Genomic DNA, 27,412 nt, shown 5'->3' with positions numbered 1-27,412 from the left:
AGACGCAACGGTCCAGCGCGTAGTCACGACTCAGGCAGAAATTCTCCACCACGTGACAGACAAGAAAGAAACTATGTAAACTACCGACAAAACGACAGACGTGAATTTCATCAGAACTGGCGGGTTTCTAACAGAGCTGGGCCCTCTCGGCAAGGCGAATTTGTGGAAGTTCGGCCTCCTAATCCCAGTAACGGCGCGCGCCAACAAAGAAACAGACAATGACTCGCACCGCAGGCAGCTGCGTGCGCCGGCTGGCTCCGAGAAAAATGACATTGACGCTAACCTTGAGCAAAATTCCCGTATTCTTTACGGACGAATACCGCATGATAATTGCATTCAATTTGAAACTCTGCGTACTAGGAAGAGTAAAGGTTTACACCACATTTCTCATGTAAAACCATTTATTGACAGATAATCTGCTTTTTAACTTAGTCTTTGCAATTTTCACTTCACGTTACTAGTATGCTTTGTCAGACAGAAACTGTGAACATGCAACAACGTTTGAAGTGAAATATCCAGTCAAGAACCAAGAGAACTTATTTAAACAGAAATTACGAATGCATTGTTATTGTGAACAGGCGACACAGTGTTATTGTGTGTGTGCATTCTTGCTTGTTAGTTGCACGATTACGTAACGAATATACGGCTTACATACTTAGAACATATACCAGCACTGCTAATGAAATTTTCATGCAACATTTTGGTTTGCTTGAGAGTGGATTCTGCATTTGAGGTGCTCTCTGTGAAATGCCAGATGACACAGTGGTTAGTTTATGTGACAGCTACACGATTTTATCACGACGCTGCTAATGCGTCACAATTTACAATGTTGCTTTTGCGGTGTATCTGTTTTATATCTGCACAGTTTTTTCTGAATTCTTCTATAAAGTGAGACATGTTTTAGTGGTGACTTTTGTGGTATAGCTACAAGGAAACAGCCTTTTCTGTAGCACAACAATACGTTACAGCACAGTACTTTCTTCATCACGGCAATAAGCGTAATAAATATGATATCTATACGCTAAGCATTTCACTTTGTTTATCATGAGGTAAGTACATTGACTTCTGCAGAACTTAGCTTTCGGAGGACAATAACTACGACACTTCCCAGAGATTATCTTACAGCAAGACGAATATTTAGCGCTACTGGACACGTATTTGAGTGATTAATTTTGTACTTAAAACATTTATTTTTAAAGATTTTTGAATTACAAAGAAAGTTTTTCGTGATACATTTCATTCCATTGCTGTAAGCTATAATACCTGAGGGTATAATTACAATAATCCTCAGGGGGGTACACGCCTACTTTCTGTATCATGTGTTTGGCAAGCACAAGGAGCCCTAGCTAATATGGTATTTGCTTATACAATTTAACACATCGGTACCATATTTCTCTAACACATAAATTACACACCTATCTGATCATTTAACAGAGAAACAAACATCCTTTTACTACGTCAGTGACACATGTTTACGCCATTACAGAGTTGGATTACTTCACACTTAAGAAATTGTACTTTGTCTGTACTTTGTGCACTGTTCATATTTTTTTGGAACCATTGTGATACTATGAGAACTTTGAATGATGTATTTGGTAAGGGAGTATGATTTTAAAGTACGTTGGAGGCAGATGACACTTTTGACATGAGCAGAGAATTTTGTTAGGTTTTGAAATTATTGGAGGAAGCTACGACGATTTTGAGATTTGACTGAGGTGTTATGATGTTATTATTACGATGACGATGAGTATTATGCTGCTGAGGTATGTTTATGATTAATAAGCTAATGCTATATGAGTTATTTGATTATGCTACGTATGTTATGATGAAATATTGAAGAAGTGTTGACGAATAAGGTAAGGAGTAGTGGTTAGGGACTCTGATTTATGAAAAGGATGTTGGAAACCAAGAATCGTACTTTAAGAGTTATGAAATGTGTGTAAATGCGTGAATGTATCACAATGCCGGCGAAAATTTTTTGGACACTGTTATATTCATAAGATTTTGTTTATACAGATTTGTAACGCAAATTCTTGACCTGTGAAGACTGTCACTGTAGCGGAAACTGCTGTCGTAAATATTTCCGTAAGAAAGTTAATTGACCACCTGCACGTGCGTCGTCGGGACACAGCTGTGTCAAACACCTGGAGAACAAGCCATTAGGGTGTGCCTTTCATCGCTAATGCGACACCCTCGTTACTTGAAAACATATGATTTTTGTAATGCGTTGTGGGCACCCAGGTGTGTCAGACACCTGGAGAACAAGCCTTTTCAGACGCTCAGGTAGAAAAGAAAGCCATTAGGATGTGCCTTTCATCGCTAATGCGACACGCTCGTTACTTGAAAACATATGATTTTTGTAATGCGTTGTGGGCACACAGCTGTGTCAAACACCTGGAGAATAAACCATTAGGATGTGCCTTTCATCGCTAATGCGACACCCTCGTTACTTAAAAATTTATGATATTTACTGAAATGCCTAACAAAATGACAAGAAATATTTTTACATCTGCACACCTGATTATGACAAGAGTCTTTGTACGAGAGTTGAGAGCAATTAACTTATGAAATGAAATGTCACATGACTACTGAATGACATTTTTATGCTTTGGTTTGTGTAATTGCTTATTTCATTTGATATCTGGTTTCCAGCTGTGTTGCAGCATTGCTTTTATAAAATGAGATGCATTTGCTAATGTGAACTCTTTCTGTCAACAGATCTATTAAATGATAATTTTGTAATCCACATTCTTTAAAAAAGGAGAACTTGGAAAGGAAAGAACAATAAGAAGTAACTAGTAACAGTAACACTTAATTTCCTTTTCAGGTACATGGTAATATTTTTTTACAATCAGTTGTTATGGTGCACCACTTTAATTACATAGACATTAAGATGTGAATATGCATTTCCCTTGTCTGCATTGTTGTTTCCTGTAATATTTTTCTGCTTGAGCTATGTCATGTTTAGGTATAAGTTGCTGCTGTTTGTCAGGCATAGTGTTACTGAATTTGACTTTGTGTTACTCTTCTAAGCTAGTTTTTCTTGTTTCCTGCATTGCCTTATATTAGTTGTAATATTGCACTTGCTTTGCTAATTTATGCTGCTTGCTTTGCCATTTCTATATTTTGTCATTGATGTTTGTGTTAATTATTTTTTTTTTGCTGCATTGCCTCGTCCCTTGGTATATATATCTGAGCTCAGTAGATTTAAGTTAGCTTAAGAGGGGGTAGACTATATAAGAAACTGACTATGGAGAATAGGTAAAGAATGCATTGCGAAGAAAGATTTGGGCCCCAATGAGTATTGTACAATCAGAAATAATTATTTTGAAAGAAATATGAATGGAATACAGGAAGGAGGTATAGGTAGGATTATCTTGGAAATAAATAATGAGGTAAGAAATATGTGAACACATAAATACAGAAAGCATGCTTGGATAGGATTTTTTTGGTGGAAGCAAAGGTTGAAATAAGACGAACGATCTATGGAATGAAGGGAGATCTCCAAGCAAAATACTGCAGTAAACCAAACCCTGTCCTTTCCTCTTTGCTGCCTTTTCCAAATATGTAATTGTGTGTTGTCCTTTCCTTTTGGTGTTATCCCACTATGTGTTTGTGTACCCTTGTGTATTTGTGTTTTTTTCCTGTCTTTATGTGTTTAGCTGATGAGAGCTATGTTGTAGAATTTTTCTAATATTCTGTTATTTTCTTTGTAAAGATGTTTAGACATTATGTATTCTGTTTTGTTTTAATGCTCATGTGTGAAGTTGACGTTTCAAAAGTGATTCTGATCTTCTATTTTTGTACTCATGTCATCATTCCTGTAACACTGATGTATATGTTTATTTCTATTCTGTTGTAAAGCCTGTACTACAAATGTTATCTGTATTGTTATGTTTTTAATGATGTATTTTGTACCTTTGTAATCGTATTCTTATGTTATAAAATTTTAATTGACAGCAGTTCATCAAGTAACTTGTAAGTTCCATTTCACTGCACACGTTTCTGTTGGTCATAGTATATGGACAATATGTGAGAAGTAGGGACTGATAGTGTTTGCACGTGTGTTAATAATTCAGCAAGGGACTGGATAACAGCATTGCTGGTTCTAAGGACAATTTCAAAAACTTTGTGAGTGCACAAGTGGTGGTTATGGACTTGTTCTATTATCCGCAAGACTCTTCAATGGTGATTGTGCACCTGCACAGTCGCAACAGATGGCTGCTGGCCATCTCTACAAGGACTACAGTGGGTCTGCACCTCTGGTGGCCCACCAATACCATACTCTCTACCAGGACTACAGTGGGCCTGTCCACACTTTCTACAAGGACTACAGTGGGTCTACACCTCTGGTGGCCCACAAATACCGCAATCTCTACCAGGACTACAGTGGGTCTACTCTGTGATGACCTACCTACCAATATTCTTCGAAACGTCGACTGACTCTGCTGTGGGTTTGCTCTGTTGTGGCCCATTACCTGTCAGCATGTCAAGAGTCAGCACTGTCTTACTGTTGGAAGGACAATACTACTTCTTCAAGACTGCATGGAAATCCACTACTTCCATGTGCATTGTATTCTACTGCTCAGACTTTGAGCAAACAAACTGCAGGTTTACTCTTATGATGAATGATCGGGACTGTCTTTATTGACTGTGAAAAAATTTTAGCTGTTGACCAACATTGTATCAATAAGTGTGTGCATTTGATATCTTTGTTATTGTAATTATGAAAAATTTTATCAAATCTTTATTGGCCACTGCCCAAAAAAAATTTGTAAAATTTTTTGTGGGGAGCATGGGGGCTATGTAAGTAGGCTGTTTAGATTTTATATGGGTAATGCCACGTAGCGCTCTATATGAAAATCACTGGCTGTGCTGTGTGCAGTATTTGGCTAGTTTGCATTGTTGTCTGCCATTGTTGTCATGAACTGCTACAGCTGGATGTGAACAGCAGATAGCGTTGGGCACTTGGAGGTGAGCCGCCAGCAGTGGTGGATGTGGGGAGAGAGATGGCGGAGTTTTGTAATACTGGATGTCAATTATGAATATTAAGGTAAATACATTGTTTGTTCTCTATTAATATCTTTCATTTGCTAACTATCCCTATCAGTAGTTAGTGCCTTCTGTAGTTTGAATCTTTTATTTAGCTGGCAGTAGTGGCGCTCGCTGTATTGCAGTAGTTCGAGCAACGAAGATTTTTGTGAGGTAAGTAATTTCTGAAAGGTATAGTTTAATGTTACTCAGGGCCATTCTTTTGCAGGGATTTTTGATAGTCAGATTGCGTTGCGCTAAAATTATTGTGTGTCAGGTTATTGCAGGGATTTTTGATAGTCAGATTGCGTTGCGCTAAAATTATTGTGTGTCAGGTTAAGCATAGTCTTGTATAAATTGTTCTAAGGGGACGTTTCACTGGGAACGGGCTACACACAATGCTGGTAACTACTTTGAAGGTCAGTAGAACTTTGAAGCACGTATGTATTTTGTACGACCTGTAAATAAATAGTTGCCACTATTGAAGTTCCAATCCTCGTATTTATTTGCTATGGTTACTAGTTTTGCTCATAATGCAACAACCTTCAGACCTTTTCTATCACTATGGCAGGTGGTGGCAGTGAACGGAGGAGGTGTTGTGACTCCACGAACGTCATCTGATTTTAATACATTCTTAAAGTATTTTAACCAGACTGTTGTTTTTCTCAACGAGAAACGTTCTCCAAAATTACCATTTAAAGCTGCTCAGATCGACTGTTGGTGATACGATTATGAACTGTAAATGCGAAGAGACAAAGACAGCTGAGCCAAGGCCAGACAGACCTCATGTACGCCGGCCGTTGTGGCAGAGCAGTTCTAGGCGCTTCAGTCCGGAACCGCGCTGCTGCCACGGTCGTAGGTTCGAATCCTGCCTCGGGCATGGATGTGTGTGATGTCCTTAGGTCAGTTAGGTTTAAGTAGTTCTAAGTTCTAAGGGACTGATGACCTCAGAAGTTAAGTCCCATAGTGCTCAGAGCCATTTGAACCATTTTTGAACCTCATGTACTGATGTGCAGGAACCGTAGAGCATTGTGGATGGTGTTTGTAGAAAACCACATGAAATCATCGTAAGGAGTCACTCATAAATTCAATGGTGTTACCAACTGTCCAACAAGCAGAATCACTGTGCGCAGGGAGTTTAAAAAATTGGATACAGTGGTTGAGCAGCTCCTCAAATGCCACACATTTCATTAGTCAACGCTAAGCGACGCTTGAGGTGATTAGTGCTGGCTGGAAGTGAGAGATTTAGAATGATGAATTCACTGTACCCTATAGCAATCATTTGGAATGGTTTGTGTTTGGAGAATGTTTGGAGAACGTTACTGTCATCGTGTGTATTTGCCGTAGTTATAGTGTGGCCCCGTTTTTGTGCTTAAGAAACGCTACATGTAGAAGTTTATCAACACATTTTATGCCATTGAGTACTGCGTACAGCAGAGGTACAGTTTGGAGGCAATGACCCTGGTATCATAATGAGCACTGTCAAAAAGCAGCACCTGTGTGGCAATGGTTTGCGAACAACAACATTCCTAATAAGGACTAGCCCAGCTAGAGTCGCGATCTAAGTCCAGTGCATAACCTCTGGGATCAGTTACACCGTCGACGTCGCTGTACACCGCAGCGTCCAACATCACTAACTTCCCTGATATGGGCTGCTGAGGAAAACTGGACTGCCATTTCTCCACTGGCCTTCAGACATCTCACTGACAGTGTCTCCAACAGAACTGAAGCGTTCACAAAGATGAAAGGCGGGCATATCTCATATTAATGTCCAGTAATAGGTGTCGGAACTCCTTGGATCAGATAGCGTGTGTGTGTTTGTGTGTGTGTATGTGTGTGGCTGTTGTTAGAACTTTTAGAAGCAAATATTAAATTTTTAAGATGGGTACAGAAAAGGCTTGAAAACACGTAACCAAGGAAATGAAAAGTGTATTGATCTGAATATCATCGAACAATCAGTCTAAAATTCGTTACTACAGAGTCCATCACGAAATTTAGACACTTCAAGGTCACAGCCGCCGCCTACAGGCCACAGGCGCTAAGCTCTGTGATTCCCCCGCCTTATAGCTTTGTTGCCGCATACACACGGTTAACAATGCGGTTGGTCAGCACCAGCTGATGTTCAGTGTTCCCGTGCGATATCGTGTGTTCACGTGTGGTTGCAGTCTTCTGTGGAATGGTGCACTGACTTGTGTTTTGTTGTGAGCGAAATGTAGGAGCAAGGGCCTACGTTTACTGCTACTCCAGCCAGTGTGCATAATGGCTGAAAAGACTTTCGGAAAAAAATCTTAAATTGTCGTATCGAGTGCAATGAAGTTTTAACTGATCTTGCCAACAGTGAAGAAACCAGGAATAATATAAATTTTGTGCAAGTTCATTAACTGACACCAAAACCTTGTGTTATTTCGGAATAGACTGTATTTCGTATTGACAGTGCAGTAACATTGGCAGAATCTCTAGATGTGACCATGTGTTTCGTTTCTCCAATAAAGCGATATAAATGAAAACGTAAACCTACGGAATTGGACGATTGTGACAAAAAGTTAGTGTGTAGAACTGCACTTTGAGACTGCGATAAAAAAGAGTATTCAATGGCTACAAAATACAGGGTGTTCTTGGAGAAAAAATTAATTATTCTAGCTCAGAAACCTCTGTTCTTTGTCTTCTTCGCTCACTTGGTTTCTGATGCAGAACGTATAATGAGGGACGAAAATTTGTATTGGAATGCAGAGACATTGCAACAGCAATAGCGAAGTTTTGTATATAATGCACTTACTGCGTGCTGAAGACAATGGTCCTGTAGCATGCTTAGATAAAATTTGGAATTGAGAAAACTATATTCACAAATATATTTTGCTTGACTTCAGTGGAAATAATGGCCTGAAAGTACCTACAGTTAATTTTGTATAGCGTGTATCGACGATTTGTGTCATCGGTGCAGTGTCAAAGTGTCAGTAACAGCTGAGTGTCAAAGGGTCAGTAACAGCTGCAAGAAAAAAAAAGAAAAAAAACCGAAGGTGGGGAATATTTGCGATCGTATTAAGGCGAGTCGTCGGAATTAAAATCCTAGCGGCGGCATGCAAACACTCGCCTATAAAACAAATACTTTTGTCAAAGACTTTTTTAGAAATTGTGCGCCCAGTGAAGCTATCTGCAGGTGACATTCTTGTTAGCTTCGATGTGACATCATTATTTGCTAACTTTCCAGTATCAGATACAATGTAGATCATAAGGGAGAAAGTTGTTTGGAATGTTTGTGACTTAATTGAATTATGTCCTCGCTCGATCTATTTTAAATACAATGGTGAATTCTATGAATTGACTGTGGCCTTGCTATGGGCTCACACATAGCGCCAGTTGCAGCTGACATTTTTATAGAACATTTTGAGCAACACGCATTGAGCAGCGCTCCTTTGAAGCCTTCTTGTTGGCTCCGCTATGTGGACGACACATTTGTTATATGACCACACATCGAAGAAGAAAAATGGCTCTGAGCACGATGGGACTTAACATCTGTGGTCATCAGTCCCCTAGAACTTAGAACTATTTAAACCTAACCTAACCTAAGGACAGCACACACATCCATGCCCGAGGCAGAATTCGAACCTGCGACCGTAGCAGTCTCGCGGCTCCGGAATGAGCGCCTAGAACCGCGAGACCACCGCGGCCGGCTCATCGAAGAAGAACTTCATGCGTTCCACAATTTCTTAAATGGATTTCACCCCAAAATCAAATTTACCTTGGAGGTTGAGAGTGAGGTCGGTCTCCCGTTCCTAGATGTGTTGGTGGACAAAAGATCTGATAACACTCTAGTCACAGAGTGTATAGAATACCGATCAACACAAACAGGTATTTTGATGCCACTTCGCACTACCACCCAACCCAGAAGCAATCAATGCTCAACACTCTGTCTTCACTTATCACTGATGACGAAACCTGGATCAGTGTTGGATTTTTAAAAAGGACAATAAAGGCAAATGGCTATGATAGCTGTTAAATCGACAGGGCTTTTAGGCGGAATGTTAATTACGCTAATAAGAATGACGAGGAACCACCTTCTCACTCCGTTAGGCTACCTTTCGGTTATGGGGTCACTGGCCGCATAAGCAGAATTCTAAACAAAAATGGTATTCAGACATATTTCTTTAGTCAAAACAAAATAAAAGTTTTTTCCGACGAAAAACGGATGCACCTGATTGCCTCCAGAATGTATGCGTCTATCAAGTGATATGTGATTGTGGCTAAGTACATGTAGGCGAAAAGGGTAGAACTGCTAAAGAACGCATTAAGGAACTCGAACGGCACACGTGGCTAGAACAAAGTGTAAAATCGGCAGTAGCGGAACATCGTGAGAACTGTGGCTTTGACATCGATTTTAATAACGTACACGTGCAGGCTAAGGAAACTTACATTTATAGAAGAAAGTTCCGAAAAGCGGTTGAAATTTCAATAGAGAGGACGGCTACAGGCTTCCGGCATCGTGGATCCCACCATCAAGGAAGTTAATATGCGGCCGCGGTGTGCGAGCAGTACAAACAACGCGCTGCAAGTCACCTCGACAGGACATTAATATTTGGGGTAAACGTTCTCCCTCTCTTGCTCTGTCCGTTTCGCATCAAGCCAATGATGATGGACAACCAATAGCAGTAGGAGGAATTTCACCCAACAACTCTTCTCCAGCGTAAGTGTGGAATCGTGCTTTTCTATCCAATGACGATTGGCCGCCAATAGTATCCATTAGTTTTTTGCCAATAACACATGTTCTTATGCATCAGTGCGGGAATATTAACCTTTGACGATGGCCTACCAATGGTAGCCATAAGAATTTTAACGGATACTTCCATTTATCCTGCACGAACTCGGGATAAACTCTCCTTCATAAGAGAACGCGACACTGGTCTCTGACAATGTTCTAGCAATCCTGAAGAATATCTCAGGAGAGGGGTCAAAACGTCGATTATTTTAAAAGGAAATATGACGCTGCCTAACAACCCATCTGTTTTGTATGCAGCTCTCCCTCCCTCATCTCCCGCTCCCCCCCCCCCCCCTCTCTCTCTCTCTCTCTCTCTCTCACTCTTTCTCTCTCTCTTTCTCTCTAGGCTACGGCGCATGTAATTAGTCTTCCTGTTCGGTATCGTATTTATAGGAAACAGTCGGTAGTACTCTGTGGTATGCAGATCCAATTGCTTCTGTGAGAGCTTCACTATATTAATTTGCACTGTTGTCAGTGAATATGTGAATGACCGATCGCACCTGATCTAGGGTTCTGGGATTCAGTTCAATGGCTGGTATGTGAAACAGTATTCAGTGAATCAAATTATTATTTTTTTTTATTTTTTATTTTTTTAAATTTTTTATTTTATTTATTTATTTTGCTACATATTCATCCTGCTGACGTAGTGTTCGAAATATGTCAGGCATCGTGGTAATTCTAATTAATTGGCCATGTGTAATTTAACAGAGCTGTGGGCTTCATTAACTATAGCTAAACTTCCTTTGTGTTGGCTATTTTGTATAGTGTAATTTTGTTTAATTCCCTGTTCTTATTTACACTGAGAGTAATAGTGTAAATTCATTCTCAGCTTTTAATATTTTTTCCATTATTGTTGCTTTTATTCTATTGTGCTTTCTCAATAATCATAGGTTATAGTTAACAACTATTGACTGCTGCATTTGGGTTCTATAGAGAAAACTGTGTCTTCTTAACAAATCTTTCTTGTTATTTCGGCTACCCAGGTGATCGATATAAAATTAAAGCCATTTTAGTGAAGTATTTGGAAGCTTATATTTTATGTGACTATTTAAAAGAAATGTTGAACGTGTATGTTCACTCACAGCTCAACCCAGCCCACAACTCTCACAACCGCCAGTACATCATCAGACAGGAAAGACACCAGGGAGGCAGTCCTGAGGTTGCACTTCACAATGCAGACACGACTCAAGACAATTCAAAACACGTTCATAGTGTTTGTCGATCTAGAAAAAGCGTTCGACAATGTAAAATGATACAAGAAGTTCGAAACTGTGAGAGAAATAGGAGTTAGCTACAGGGAAAGACGGGAAATGTACAATATGTACGAGAACCAAGAGGTAATAATAAGATTGGAAGATCACGTGCTCACACTAAAAAGGGTGTGGGACAAGGATGCGCTGTTTCGCCCCTACGTTCAATCTACATGTCGAAGAAGCTATGACAAAGTAAGGAACAGGTTCAAGAGTGAGATTAATATCAAGGTTGGGATGATATCAATAGCAGAGGGGCAAGACAGATTAAAGCGCATTTTGTTAGTGCAGGATGCCTACATCAGGGGCAGGTATGCACTCAGGAGCAAACCTATTGTTCTGTTAAGTGCTTTTCGATGTCAACCGATTGTTCTTCTTTGATTGACAGGTACTTAACCTGTTGTCCTGTTAAGTGGTTTTCCATGACACCTCCCTTAACCTATTGATGGGACGAGGTCCTCCTTACTCGTGTACTGTAGCTTATGTTGTGTAAAATGTGTATATATTGCATTGTAAAGTTACGGTGGTTTATGTTGTGGCATGACTAGAGAGGATGACTGTGTGTCCTATCGTGAGAGATGTATAGATTCAGCACATCGATACCCATGAGGGTATAAGAGAGATTTTTTACATGGAAAATTATGTGCGCTATAGATACTGAGATTAGTTTCAGAAGCACAGCTGTCAAGAGGAAACATTACCTGTACATCGATCGGTGTCAAACTGTAGCAGCAAACGTTACTTTTAAGGGCATATGGAACGCCCTATGCTTACAATGTTAAATTGAGCTAAAAGTTAGGAACATTTTCTCATTTGTTATTTGAACAATACTCTTGATTTTTTCACAGAACGCAGAGATATGTTCTGCTTTTATGCTGAATTATTAATTTTGAAAAAATAATGTATAGTTTTTCAGATATTTTATTTTTTGTAAATGTTAAAAAAACTTATTCATTTTAACAAGTATTTTAAAATTTACATCCATTAATACAAAATAATTCCACAAAAATTTCAATTCAGATATATTAGAAGGTCTTAAGGAACAACTACAGAAAATTTCATCTTTCTACTATAAATAGGCCCTGAGAAAATGTACCTTATACAAAAAAAAAACTAAAGTTACGGGAAATTAGCTTCAAAGTTTTTACTTCAGTACATGCCTGCTCCATAGCTTGTATCATCAGAATCGTCCAACAGCTTCCTCTTGATGGCTCTGCTATGCTGTCTAGCCATCTTTGAATATACTTTTATGGCATTATCTGAAGACCTGAGCCTTTCCTTGTCCAAACAAAGCATAGCTGCGGCAGTTCATAGTCCTACACAGAGCCCCAACTTCTGCAGAACTTTGCACTTTGTTATATTGCCCTGATTGAATGATGAAACAGCATCGTAAACGCCAAAGTGAAGTGTGTTTATACCCACAAACACAGTTTTAGGTAGTCTGTTCCATATCACATGGTTCACACACTCATTTGGAGTTTGAGTCCGGCCATGAAGACATTTCTTTAGTAGACTAATATCTGCGAGGTCTCGGAATATTGGTTTTATTTCATCCATTATGGCAGGTGCCAGGTGATGAGGGTGATTGTATTGTTTCTTAGTTATCTTGCCTCTGTTGTACTTGCACCAACTATCGTCTCCTTTTGGACATAGCCCATGTTGGGGATTCTCATTGTTTGAAGCTGTATGAAAAAACAGAGCCCAGACTGCTCTTCTCATTAATTCTGCATCTGCTGTATTCTGTCTTATTGCTAGACCATAGCACTTCTAAATATGATCTATTGTAGCATCTGTCAGTCTATTTTTTCCATCTAAAGTTTTTCCATCGCTCAATTTCTTGCCTTTCATGCTAGCCTTGAGCCGTCAAAGTCTTGATAACATCCTTTTCTGAACATGGCCAACACACTCCAGTTTGGAAATTTTCACATCGTTACCATAGGGTCTCAGTTCCTCAATTTATTTGAAAGCCTTTGAGTCACCATCTCCAAGATAATTTATGTATCTAACGTTGTACCATTTTACTGAGCATTGATAAATACTTCTTACACCAGCAACTTCCATACCACCACTTGACCCATAGTAATTTACCATGCACTCCTCTTCATGTTTATTTTTCATTTTATCCTTGCCTCTGCAATGCTTGGAAAGTATTGCCACATCAACTACCTAACCAGTGTCCACACTTGTAGCTGTTACTACACCATTCAGAGATGTGTGGCCTCTCTTCTGCCAGCTTCCATCAAAAGCTATGGACAAGTCTCCGCTATAATTATTTTCAACAACTGTTTTCCTGTGCCACATCTTCTACAGCAGAGCCTATTGCAATTATGTGTTTGGTAAATTTTGAAGCTGGAGTAGGGAGTTTCATCACACCACACAACATGGCACCTGCAGCCCTGCCCTTTCCTATACACTGTAATCCATAAACCAGTCTAATGTTTATATAGTATAGTTTACCTGTATCTGCAGTAACATGTGAGGAATTGAAGAAAGTAACACGGTGTTTGCAATAACTGCACATCAACTCTAATTCACAAGCAAGTCCTACATGTAAGTTCGTTTTCAATGAAACACCACATTTTCCCCATTGTTTGCAGCACACATTGTTCTCCAAAACGTCTGATAATAAAGAGACGTTAATTACCTCGTATTTTGTAGTCCCAGCATTTAGTTTCTTGTATTCTTCTTCAATTCCAGCTAGTTTTCTTCTTGAAGCACTTCGCGTATTAGCCCATAGCAAGGCCTCAGCCAATTCATAGAATTTACCATTGTATTTAAAATAGATCGAGCGAGGACATAATTCAATTAAGTCACAAACATTCCAAACAACTTTCTCCCTTATGATCTACATTGTAACTGATACTGGAAAGTTAGCAAATAATGATGTCACATCGAAGCTAAGAAGAATGTCAGCTGCAGATAGCTTCACTGGGCGTATAATTTCTAAAAAAGTCTTTGACAAAAGTATTTGTTTTATAGGCGAGTGTTTGCATGCCGCCGCTAGGATTTTAATTCCGACGGCTCGCCTTAATACGATCGCAAATATTCCCCACCTTCGTTTTTTTTCTTTTTTTTCTTGCAGCTGTTACTGACCCTTTGACACTCAGCTGTTACTGACACTTTGACACTGCACCGATGACCCAAATCGCTGATACACGCTATACAAAATTAACTGTAGGTACTTTCAGGCCATTATTTCCGCTGAAGTCAAGCAAAATATATTTGTGAATATAGTTTTCTGAATTCCAAATTTTATCTAAGTATGCTACAGGACCATTGTCTTCAGCACGCAGTAAGTGCAGTATATACAAAACTTCGCTATTGCTGTTGCAATGTCTCTGCATTCCAATACAAATTTTCGTCCCTCATTATACGTTCTGCATCAGAAACTAAGTGAGCGAAGAAGACAAAGAACAGAGGTTTCTGAGCTAGAATAATTAATTTTTTCTCCGAGAACACGCTGTATTTTGTAGCCGTTGAATACTCTTTTTTATCGCAGTCTCAAAGTGCAGTTCTACACACTAACTTTTTGTCACAATCGTCCAATTCCGTAGGTTTCCGTTTACATTTATATCGCTTTCTTGGAGAAACGAAACACATGGTCACATCTAGAGATTCTGCCAATGTTACTGCACTGTCATTATGAAATACAGTCTATTCCGAAATAACACAAGGTTTTGGTGTCAGTTAATGAACTTGCATAAAATTTATATTATTCCGGGTTTCTTCACTGTTGGCAAGATCAGTTAAAACTTCATTGCACTCGATACGACAATTTAAGATTTTTTCCGAAAGTCTTTTCGGCCATTATGCACACTGGCTGGAGTAGCAGTACATGTAGGCCCTTGCTCCTACATTTCGCTCACAACAAAACACAAGTCAGTGCACCATTCCACAGAAGACTGCAACCACACGTGAACACACGATATCGCACGGGAACACTGAACATCAGCTGGTGCTGACCAACCGCACTGTTAACCGTGTGTATGCGGCAACAAAGCTATAAGGCGGGGGAATCACAGAGCTTAGCGCCTGTGGCCTGTAGGCGGCGGCTGTGACCTTGAAGTGTCTAAATTTCGTGATGGACTCTGTAGTACGAAATTTTAGACTGATTGTTCGATAATATTCAGATCAATACACTTTTCATTTCCTTGGTTACGTGTTTACAAGCCTTTTCTGTACCGATCTTAAAAATTAAATATTTGCTTCTAAAAGTTCTAACAACAGCCACACACACACACACACACACACACACACACACACACACACACACGCGCGCTTTCTGATCTAAGGAATTCCGACACCAATTACTGGACATTAATATGAGATATGCCCGCCTTTCATCTTTTTTAACGCTTCAGTTTTGTCGGAGACACTGTCTGTGAGATGTCTGAAGGCCAGTGGAGAAATGGCAGTCCAGTTTTCCTCAGCAGCCCATATCAGGGAAGTTAGTGATGTTGGACGCTGCGGTGTACAGCGACGTCGACGGTGTAACTGGTCCCAGAGGTTTCGCACTGGACTTAGATCGCGACTCTAGCTGGGCTAGTCCTTATTAGGAATGCTGTTGTTCGCAAGCCATTGCCACACAGGTGCCGCTGTTTGACAGTGCTCATTGTGATACCAGGGTCATTGCCTCCAAACTGTACCTCTGCTGTACGCAGTACTCAATGCCATAAAATGTGTTGATAAACTTCTACATGTAGCGTTTCTTAAGCACAGAAAGGGGGCCACACTATAACTACGGCAAACATCCCAGTACTGTACCACCATCTTCTCTTTCACTCTAGGCAATACACATGATGACAGTAACGTTCTCCAAACATTCTCCAAACACAAACCATTCCAAATGATTGCTATAGGGTACAGTGAATTCATCATTCTAAATCTCTCACTTCCAGCCAGCACTAATCACCTCAAGCGTCGCTTAGCGTTGACTAATGAAATGTGTGGCATTTGAGGAGCTGCTCAACCACTGTACCCAATTTTTTAAACTCCCTGCGCACAGTGATTCTGCTTGTTGGACAGTTGGTAACACCACTGAATTTACGAGTGACTCCTTGCGATGATTTCATGTGGTTTTTTAGAAACACCATCCACAATGCTCTACGGTTCTTGCACATCAGTACATGAGGTTCAAAAATGGTTCAAATGGCTCTGAGCACTATGGGACTTAACTTCTGAGGTCATCAGTCCCTTAGAACTTAGAACTACTTAAACCTAACTGACCTAAGGACATCACACACATCCATGCCCGAGGCAGGATTCGAACCTGCGACCGTGGCAGCAGCGCGGTTCCGGACTGAAGCGCCTAGAACTGCTCTGCCACAACGGCCGGCGTACATGAGGTCTGTCTGGCCTTGGCTCAGCTGTCTTTGTCTCTTCGCATTTACAGTTCATAATCGTATCACCAACAGTCGATCTGAGCAGCTTTAAATGGTAATTTTGGAGAACGTTTCTCGTTGAGAAAAACAACGGTCTGGTTAAAATACTTTAAGAATGTATTAAAATCAGATGACGTTCGTGGAGTCACAACACCTCCTCCGTTCACTGCCACCACCTGCCATAGTGATAGAGAAGGTCTGAAGGTTGTTGCATTATGAGCAAAACTAGTAACCATAGCAAATAAATACGAGGATTGGAACTTCAATAGTGGCAACTATTTATTTACGGGTCGTACAAAATACTCACGTGCTTCAAAGTTTTACTGACCTTCAAAGCATTTACCAGCATTGTGTGTAGCCCGTTCCCAGGGATGTGGAAGTTGTAGGATACTCTAAGGAGTGCCAGTTGTGTTGACAGTTCGAGCGGCGCCGTCTATTGCCCGACGAATTTGCAGCAGTTCAAATGTGTGTGAAATATTATGGGACTTAACTGCTAAGGTCATCAGTCCCTAAGCTTACACACTACTTAACCTAAATTATCCTAAGGACAAACACAGACATCCATGTCCGAGGGAGGTCTCGAACCTCCACTGGGACCATCTGCACAGTCTATAACTGCAGCGCCTAAGACCGCTCGGCTAATCCCGCGCCGCGCAGCAGTTATGAAGCGATTGCCGTGAAGTGTTTCCTTCAGTTTAGAAATCGAGTTGAACTCAGGGGAGTGCAGTTGGTGGTATAGCACTTAGCAGCCCCATCAGTAAAACAAATCACTAACAACTTGCATTGTACACGCTTAAGCATTGTCCTGCAAAATGATGGTCAGTTCCTGCAGAAAGTGTCATCATTTGTGTCTCTAAGCTGGTCGTAGGTTGTGTTCCAGAAATGAACAACGTAGAGACAGAAGTGATGACACTTTCTGCAGGACCTTACCATCATTTTGCAGGATAATGCTCAACCACGTACAGTGCAAGCTGTTACTGATTTGTTTGACCGATGGGGCTGCTAAGTGCTATACCAACTACTGCACTTCCCTGACGTAAGCCCTCGTAAGTTAAACTCGATTTCTAAACTGAAGGAAACACTTCACGGCTATTGCTTCAGAACTGCTACAAAATCGTCGGGCAATAGACCGCGCCGCTCGAACTGTCAACACAACTGGCACTGCTAAGAGTATCCTACGACTTCCACATCGCTCGCAACGTTTTACACACAATGTTGGTGACTGCTTTGAAGCTCAGTAAAACTTTGAAACAAGTATCTATTTTGTACGAGCTGTAAAGTAAATAGTTTCCACTATTAAAGTTCCAACCTTCGTATTGCATTGCGGCAAAGACGGTTTTAATCCATTTTTAAACCTTTAGGACGGTTCAACTGTCTGTGAAATATGGATTTGTTACTCAGGTGATTTCCAAACACTATTTGTCGTTCGAAGTCTCTGAGTTATCCTGACCGACCTATTCTGCCTGTGACTGGTTCTCTACTGACAACAGTCGGCTGGGGTGGCCGAGCGGTTCTAGGCGCTGCAGTCTGGAACCGCGCTACTGCTCCGGTCGCAGGTTCGAATCCTGCCTCGGGCATGGACGTGTGTGGTGTCCTTAGTTAGGTTTAAGTAGTTCTAAGTTCTAGGGGACTGATGACCTCATAAGTTAAGTCTCATAGTGCTCAGAGCCATTTGAACCATTTCTACTGACAACAGAGTACACCCCCATCTTCCTTTAAAAAGGTCGGTCCGCCCCTTGCTACGTCTTGTGGTCGATTCCACATTACGCAGGGGTGTCACGATGCTTTTGGTCAGCTGGTGTAGGCTTGCTGTAATATCACACGCCGTTTCTGTCGGTGATATTACGTAGATCGTTAGCTTCATTGAGGAATGTAGCATTTACTTTTTTCGTTTCTTCTTTTGTCCTTGTTTTCATATCGATTCAGCACTCGCTTGATAGTATATACCTCTGCTACTGACACATTTTATAATGTCACTGACAGAAGGAGGAAAACAAAGGATAATTTGTTAGTCTTCTTGTTCTCGTATCAGTGCTAGGGGGTGGATGTAACCGAGAAGCACACTAGCTTTTTTTACAGAATAATAATTTGCTCAATGTAGAGGCAAGTACATCAGAATTTCGATATTATCTACATTACTTAAAATATAACCTCAAATCTGATGATATTTGTTATGACCAGATGAAACTGTAATCGTCGGTCCATAACTGTAGGTTTTTTGATCGTTCTGGTAGATGTATCATTGGTACTCAAACATGTGAAATATTAAACTTCCTGGCAGATTAAAACTGTGTGCCCGACCGAGACTCGAACTCGGGACCTTTGCCTTTCGCGGGCAAGTGCTCTACTGGCAGAAGTAAAGCTGTGAGGACGGGGCATGAGTCGTGCTTCGGTAGCTCAGATGGTAGAGCACTTGCCCGCGAAAGGCGAAGGTCCCGAGTTCGAGTCTCGGTCCGGCACACAGTTTTAATCTGCCAGGAAGTTTCATATCAGCGCACACTCCACTGCAGAGTGAAAATCTCATTATGTGAAATATTAATTTACTATTTAACACGAATCAAAAACAGATTTAGTTAACTTGATACAATCCTTTGCCACAGGGGTGCTTGAATATTTACAACTGCCATTGACTATTAAAGCATTCCTTGATGCATAAATCACAGACTCTTCTTTTGAAGCACATTGTCCAACATACGTAAAAATGCATTTCCAGATGAGACTTGAATAACACAGCAGTTTTACTCGATAATGTTGACTGCTTCAACTGAGCTCGCGAAGAGGACAGGGTGCTTCCGTGCTCGGCTCTGTGTTGACCTCCGCGCGAGGACGCTTCTGTACTGAGAGAGTGGACGCTAATGTCTGTGGTATCGATGTGCATTGCTGACTTTGGTGTGGCGCCATGGTGTTTGGACGATACCACAATAATCACATTATAAATTTGTGAAGAAAGTGTGGGCAGCAGACTGACAAGGAAAGATTGGAGATTTCACATTCGAGAGAACAAAGAAAAAGATTTCTAATTGAATATCATATTACTGCATTTCATTTCTCTTGCTCTCTGTGGTAGATGGAAAATGGACTATTGAATATTAACAATAGGTTCACACAGAATGGTTGGCAGAACCTTATCAGATGAATATTGCCTCAATCCGCCACTATACTACTAATTGGGTTGCACCACTAATTATGTTGCCAACTGATAATAGGTTCCTTTCCTTCATTCGTGAACTGTGACTGAATACAATTCTGCAAGCATGTATGCTTATGTATGTGTGTGTGTGTGTGTGTGTGTGTGTGTGTGTGTGTGTGTATGTGTGTGCATGCACGCGCTCCAACAGAGAAGCAATTACGCACTCGTTCGGCTAAAGGTAATTAATTACGCGCACAGTCGAGTTGTACGGATGAGTTGACTGCACGCTGTGTTGCAAGTCCATCCCAGACGCGCTGTTAGCCATAAATCACAGAGGTGGAAACTGCTGAGTCACACGAGTAACTGTGTTATGGAGTACACATATTGTCTGTAATTAATAGCTGTTAAGTCCCTTAATGAGACCTGTTGCGCCTCACAAATAACGCTCTTAAAAGCCTCATTGTCTCCTATTTCTCTTTCACGGGTTAATTTCCTTTTTTTCCGTCTTTCTTTCTGTTTTCTAAACCTTTGCATCGCTACAGCGCCACGTGAAAAAGAGACGAAAATGTAAGATCCCTATCAGTAAACTGTTTAACGCTTATTATGTGATTTTATATTTAACTAGCGAAATCTATAATGCTTCGCAACTGCTAATTATGTCTGGAAAACATACAACATAAACTCACCCCTCATCCCCCATATCATTGCCCAACTCCTCCTCCCCTCTCTATGTCCATTTCCGCTTCTGCACCAACTTTATCATCAATCCTTGTAATCTCACGCTTACTAATCGGCCTATCCTGCTTGCGATATAAAATATGACCATGGATCGCGTGTATGCCTAACGTATTTTTATTAATTGGATAACGATATCTTTCCTGAAAAAATAATACCGATAAGTAGGAGGAAAGTGTACAAAAGACCCTTCTAATGGAAAAGTCTACTAAAATTAAAAGGTAATTAAAACTAACAGGGTTATACTTTGGAAAAATGAAAGTTATTTTGTGCGTTCACTACGGCAATTTACATCAAAAATCCTGTACAAGATGATGGGAAAGAAAAGCATGTATAATTAAACACTGACGTGGCAACTGAAGATTGTCGCGTTTTTTTTTTTTTTTTTTTTTTTTTTTTTTTTTTTTTTTTTTTTTTGACACTAATTTTAAGTGAGTACGTGACGATATAGAAAACTGAGAAGTCACTCTTATGTTATGTTTGTCATTAAATTTTGAAAAAAAAACAATCGAGTAATGATTTGAAAATATGCAATTAAACTGTATGTTAGTGTTGAACTTCGTTACGTGAACGATGTCATCAAAGAAATTTAGAAAAAAGCAAGCACTCTTGACTTTGCAGTTACTAATTTTGAAAATTGGATTTCAGATTCTGCACTCTTAATTTATGCATTTCTTTAGATTTGGATTTTTTCCAGTGCTTGAGTCTCAAACATGAAAAATGAAATTGCTTTACTTGACTCATATACTAAAGCCTCTGTTGTACAACAGTTAATTGAAAGTAGACTGAGGCTGAAATTCTTAAAGGTGAAATTATTTATTAATAAACTGGCTCTAACTATTCAGTTTGTTTCTTATGACACTCGGTTAGCATATAAGGGAAAAAAAAGGAACAAGGACCCTGCTTGGTAACAATGTCTGAGGACAATGAGGACATAATCGTCCTGAGTTTAACAGATTATTATTTGAATAAATTTTATCAATCAAATCGCATTCAGTTGTGCTGCTGTGTTAGCCATTAATACTCTCTACCAATGAACAGTCTTACTTCAGTGCTGTGCATACGACGAAACTCGGAGTCGACGACGAATCTGTGTTGCTGGAACTGCTGCTGTTGTGAATTTTAAAACTTTTTCTGGCGAATTGACTGTTCAAACAAATTTCGGGCTTGCAGTCGGTCGTCGTTCAATACTTCGCACGATATTTCAACTGGGCACCTGCCAGTCATCTTCAGGTGAGCCGTCGCAGACTGGCGAAAACTTTTTTTTTCTTTATTGTTATTTTGAAAGCTGTATTACAGGCAAGCCTGCAGCAGCATACGACGCCGCTCTTTGGCCGCAGAGAAACACAAATATACAAATGAAGACATTTAGAGAAAAAAACATGGTGGACATACACTCCTGGAAATTGAAATAAGAACACCGTGAATTCATTGTCCCAGGAAGGGGAAACTTTATTGACACATTCCTGGGGTCAGATACATCACATGATCACACTGACAGAACCACAGGCACATAGACACAGGCAACAGAGCATGCACAATGTCGGCACTAGTACAGTGTATATCCACCTTTCGCAGCAATGCAGGCTGCTATTCTCCCATGGAGACGATCGTAGAGATGCTGGATGTAGTCCTGTGGAACGGCTTGCCATGCCATTTCCACCTGGCGCCTCAGTTGGACCAGCGTTCGTGCTGGACGTGCAGACCGCGTGAGACGACGCTTCATCCAGTCCCAAACATGCTCAATGGGGGACAGATCCGGAGATCTTGCTGGCCAGGGTAGTTGACTGACACCTTCTAGAGCACGTTGGGTGGCACGGGATACATGCGGACGTGCATTGTCCTGTTGGAACAGCAAGTTCCCTTGCCGGTCTAGGAATGGTAGAACGATGGGTTCGATGACGGTTTGGATGTACCGTGCACTATTCAGTGTCCCCTCGACGATCACCAGTGGTGTACGGCCAGTGTAGGAGATCGCTCCCCACACCATGATGCCGGGTGTTGGCCCTGTGTGCCTTGGTCGTATGCAGTCCTGATTGTGGCGCTCACCTGCACGGCGCCAAACACGCATACGACCATCATTGGCACCAAGGCAGAAGCGACTCTCATCGCTGAAGACGACACGTCTCCATTCGTCCCTCCATTCACGCCTGTCGCGATACCACTGGAGGCGGGCTGCACGATGTTGGGGCGTGAGCGGAAGACGGCCTAACGGTGTGCGGGACCGTAGCCCAGCTTCATGGAGACGGTTGCGAATGGTCCTCGCCGATACCCCAGGAGCAACAGTGTCCCTAATTTGCTGGGAAGTGGCGGTGCGGTCCCCTACGGCACTGCGTAGGATCCTACGGTCTTGGCGTGCATCCGTGCGTCGCTGCGGTCCGGTCCCAGGTCGACGGGCACGTGCACCTTCCGCCGACCACTGGCGACAACATCGATGTACTGTGGAGACCTCACGCCCCACGTGTTGAGCAATTCGGCGGTACGTCCACCCGGCCTCCCGCATGCCCACTATACGCCCTCGCTCAAAGTCCGTCAACTGCACATACGGTTCACGTCCACGCTGTCGCGGCATGCTACCAGTGTTAAAGACTGCGATGGAGCTCCGTATGCCACGGCAAACTGGCTGACACTGACGGCGGCGGTGCACAAATGCTGCGCAGCTAGCGCCATTCGACGGCCAACACCGCGGTTCCTGGTGTGTCCGCTGTGCCGTGCGTGTGATCATTGCTTGTACAGCCCTCTCGCAGTGTCCGGAGCAAGTATGGTGGGTCTGACACACCGGTGTCAATGTGTTCTTCTTTCCATTTCCAGGAGTGTATAAACGGAGATAAACACTTTTTAAAATACTAGGTGCCGTTCACGGGCGTAGAGTCCAAGATAAAATTGTTCAGACACTTGGACACAGACAGAGACGAAAATTGTGATGCGTGAACGTAGGTGCACAAAACAAGTAACACTGAATCACTTAAGCACAAAACAACGGCACACACAGAACACGAGGCGTTGATCTCGGCGCGCGAATGTTCACTAACCGTGTACGAGTCCGGGGACCTGCCAAGAGAGGAGGATGTGGGGTGGGAGAGGGGAGAGCAGATGCCATGGGCAGGGGAGATAGGGGTAAGGGAGGAAGGGAGAGGGGAAGCCCGGGGGAAGAGGGAAGGAGGGAGGGGATGCGGGAAAAGGAAAGAGAAAGGAGGGAGGGTGCCTAAAGGAAAGGACACAGGAAGTGGAGGGGGGGGGGGGAAGACCGCTACTGCACGGAAGATTACTGAGAAGACTAGTCATGCTGTTGTCAAGGTGAGGATTTGCTGTACAAGACGAAGGTTAGATGCTATTTCAGCAGAACTTTACCAGTTACATCTGAAGGTTGCAAGGTATCTTTCTCCTGTATCATTGGACTGGGTTGATGGAGTGACTTCGGCCAAGTTCGAGTGGATCCACAATGATGCTAATTGTCGGCAGATATCAAAATTTGATCAACTGTTGCCACAGAAGCCGTCGCCAGAAGGGATAATGGTACGACATTCCGTTGTCAATCTCACGGAGAAGAATTTGGACGACGCTACGCTGTCTGTATTAAGCAAGGGACTCAATTTTGCACCTACACCTACAGCACCGCCATTAATAAGTATTTTGAGTGGTGTTGAAGAAGCTGTACGACGTCTCCCTTTGGATGCTGCAGACGAAATAAGAAGGGAAACTTGCCGTGTTCTGTTGAAGGCTCCTACTCAACGCAGTAATTTAACCTCTGCAGAAAGGGCTGCATTACGAAATCTGAGAGAGGACCCTGACGTAGTGGTATTGAAAGCTGACAAAGGTAATGCAACTGTTTTGTTACCTCGTGGTGTGTATAAATATAAGATGTATGGTCTGCTAAGTGACTCTACCTATAGGAGGATTGATTACGATCCTACAGGACGTGTGCAACGAAAAACTTCAGCACTATTAAAGTCCTCCTCCTTACCGCAAGAGACCATCAAGAGGTTAAGACCACATGGTTGTGTACCTCCAAGACTGTATGGCCTTCCAAAGATTCATAAATAGGGTCTTCCTCTGCGTCCAATAGTGAGCAACATTGGAGCTCCTACATATGATTTAGCTAAACATCTCGCTTCCTTACTGAGACCTTTCGTAGGCAAGTGCTCACATCACATATGAAACTCAGCTGATTTTATCAATCGACTGGGGGCTCTTCGTCTTAACAGGGTAGACTTTCTAGTAAGTTTTGATGTGGTCTCACTTTTTACAAAAGTTCCTCTTGCAGATTCTTTGACACTGATTGGTAACATGTTTCCTGTTGATATCACTGCTTTGTTCAGGCACGCTCTTTCCTCAACTTATTTTATGTTTAATCAAGAATATTTTGAACAGACTGACGGTGTCGCCATGGGTAGTCCCCCGTCTTCTTTGGTGGCCAACCTTTTTATGGAGGATTTTGAAGAGAGAGCGCTTGAATCAGCTGCCCTGAAGCCAACAGTTTTTTGGCGGTATGTGGATGACACTTTCATAGTGTGGCCTCATGGAGAAGATAAATTAATGGAGTTTCTACAGCACCTCAACTCCATTCATAGCAACATCCTGTTCACCATGGGAACAGAGAAAGATGGTTGTTTGCCTTTCTTGGATGTCCTGGTTCGAAGGAAGAATGATGGTTCTCTAGGGTATTCAGTTTACCGGAAATCCACTCATACTGATTTGTACCTGCAAGCATCGAGTTGCCATCACCCATCGCAAACCATGAGTTTGCTTAAAACACTTGTTCATAGAGCTCATACTGTCTCAGATCTAGATAGCTTACCTCAAGAACTCGCCCATCTAAAGACAGTATTCAGCGAAAATGGGTATTCCATCTGGCAGATTAACAGGGCACTAACAGTTAAAACTAGGAAGCAGGAAGTGAATAAAGAGGAGAACATGCCGGAACAATCTTTAGCTTTTCTTCCTTTCGTTGGCAACACTTCGTTTAAAATAGCAAGAATCCTCCAAAAATTTCAGGTAAAAGTGGTTTTCCGCCCACCATCGAAGTTAGCGGACCTTGTGGGATCAGTTAAGGACAATCTGTTACTACGAAAGGCCGGAATTTACAAGATACCGTGCCAATGTGGTATGGCTTACATAGGTCAAACCACACGCACAGTGAAAGAATGCTGCACTGAACATTATCGTTACACCCGCCTTTTGCAGCCAAGCAAGTCCGCTATTGCTGAACATTGTATTTCTACTGGACATTCAATGGAGTATCAGAAAACAATGATTTTGTCCACAGCAACGTCTTTCTGGGACTCCATTATTAAAGAATCCGTAGAAATACGACTGGCGGAAAATCTGTTGAACCGTGACAGTGGCTACCAGCTGGACAGTGCATGGAATCCCATCATCTCCACGATTTGCTCAAATCGAAGATTACAGATTGCGTCGACCGCCGTGGCAAACAGCAACGCAGAGGGCGACTGAGTTCCTCTATTCCACCAGCGAGGGCGCTGCCGGCAGGCAGTGTGGTTCAAATATCAAGTTTTCGACGCATGCGCAGAATAGTTACAGTGTGCTATATATTGCGGAACGGACGATGTTCCCCCCCCCCCCCCCTCCCAAATTCTATAATTCCCTCCAGATCCTTGAGCGTCATGCCCTCCGCCTTGTCTTCCGTATACGCCTCCCGTCCCCAACGCGGATCCTCTATGATCTCATTCCTTTCCTCCATTTGCTCCTATTCCTCGAACATGTCCGCATCCTCTACACCTCCTGCCGTCTTGAACCCCCTCACCCCCTGGTTGCTCCTCTCCTCTCCCATGCCCGCCCCCTGCCACGTCTTCACCGTTGTGTTCCCCCTACCCTCCATCTCTACACCCTGCATCTCCTTTCCCAAGGTGGCTTCCATCAACTCCCCCTCCCAGATGATGCCCTCTCTCCCTCCATTTATCCCTCCTATCAGCTCTGATCCTCACTCCCCCTCCTTTCCTCTGTCCTTTTCCCAGATTCCCTCTCCCCCCCTTCCATCCTCTTTCTTCCCCACCTCCCCTCTCTTTGCCCCCTTCTCTCCCCCGAGACCTTTTACCTTTCCCTCCTCTGCCTCCTCTCATTCCGTCTCGTGTCTGCCCTTCTCCCCCTTTATTAGTCCTCTCCCACCTTGGTTCCCCCCCCCTTTTCGTTTTTTCCTCTCCTCCCTCCTTGTTTTTGCCCCTCCTCCAGGTCCGTCCCCCCCCCCCCCCCCCCCACCAATCTGCCATTGGATCGGGAGTGCCATATTTGTGCCGCCATTTTCGTGCAGTGTTTTACGGTGTGGTTTTCCAGTGAGTGTTCCGTGTTGTGTCTTTTGGGAAGTGTAGCGAACAGCCATCATACTGTCGGTGGGTGTGATTTTTTATCTCTTGCGAACAGAAACCAGACTGTCGCCATGTTTTTTAATTGTGTGTCTACTATGTTACTTATCTGATTCCTCTGTATTTTATCCACATTGCCAACCCCTTTTGCTTTCTGTTTTACCTTTCCGCATTTTTACGCCATTAACACTTTAAATCACCATTTTATCGCCTGTTTTTCCATGTTTCTTTCTTCTTCCTTTTTTTTAAAAAAGTCTGTAGGCTGTAGAGCAGCGTAGTAAGCTGCTGCCAGCCCGCCCCCTTCGGGGGGAATTGAAAATCAATAAAGAAAAAAAAAAGTTTTCGCCAGTCTGCGTCGGCTCACCTGAAGATGACTGGCAGGTGCCCAGTTGAAATATCGTGCGAAGTATTGAACGACGACCGGCTGCAAGCCCGAAATTTGTTTGAACTGCTGCTGTTGTTGAAGACAGTAGCATCTTGTGGAGCACGGCTAATTACAGGAATGGGCAATCGCAATTAATACAGCCTTTTCCGCCCGTCCACTGTTCTTACTCCTGCTTCTAGACAACTGGCTGGCGCGCGTGCATGACGCCGACGAAATGGTACTCTCTACTGCGGGAGCTTAAACACCACTCTTCCGCACACTACAAGCACTGGTACCTGTCTCCCTCTCTCCGCGCTCTCCGCACAACTCCCTACCCAAAGATTTCACAATGCGCAAGCACTGCTATTATCGTTGCTAGTCGATGCAAAAAACAATTCCTTTGGCTTTTTCCCAGAGCTTATAAGTTTCACAGTAAGACACAGATAAA

This window comes from Schistocerca cancellata, chromosome 2, assembly GCF_023864275.1.
Source record: "Schistocerca cancellata isolate TAMUIC-IGC-003103 chromosome 2, iqSchCanc2.1, whole genome shotgun sequence".
Taxonomy (NCBI): domain Eukaryota; kingdom Metazoa; phylum Arthropoda; class Insecta; order Orthoptera; family Acrididae; genus Schistocerca; species Schistocerca cancellata.
The sequence above is the reverse complement of the archived record's forward strand: the minus strand, read 5'-3'. Positions refer to the sequence as shown.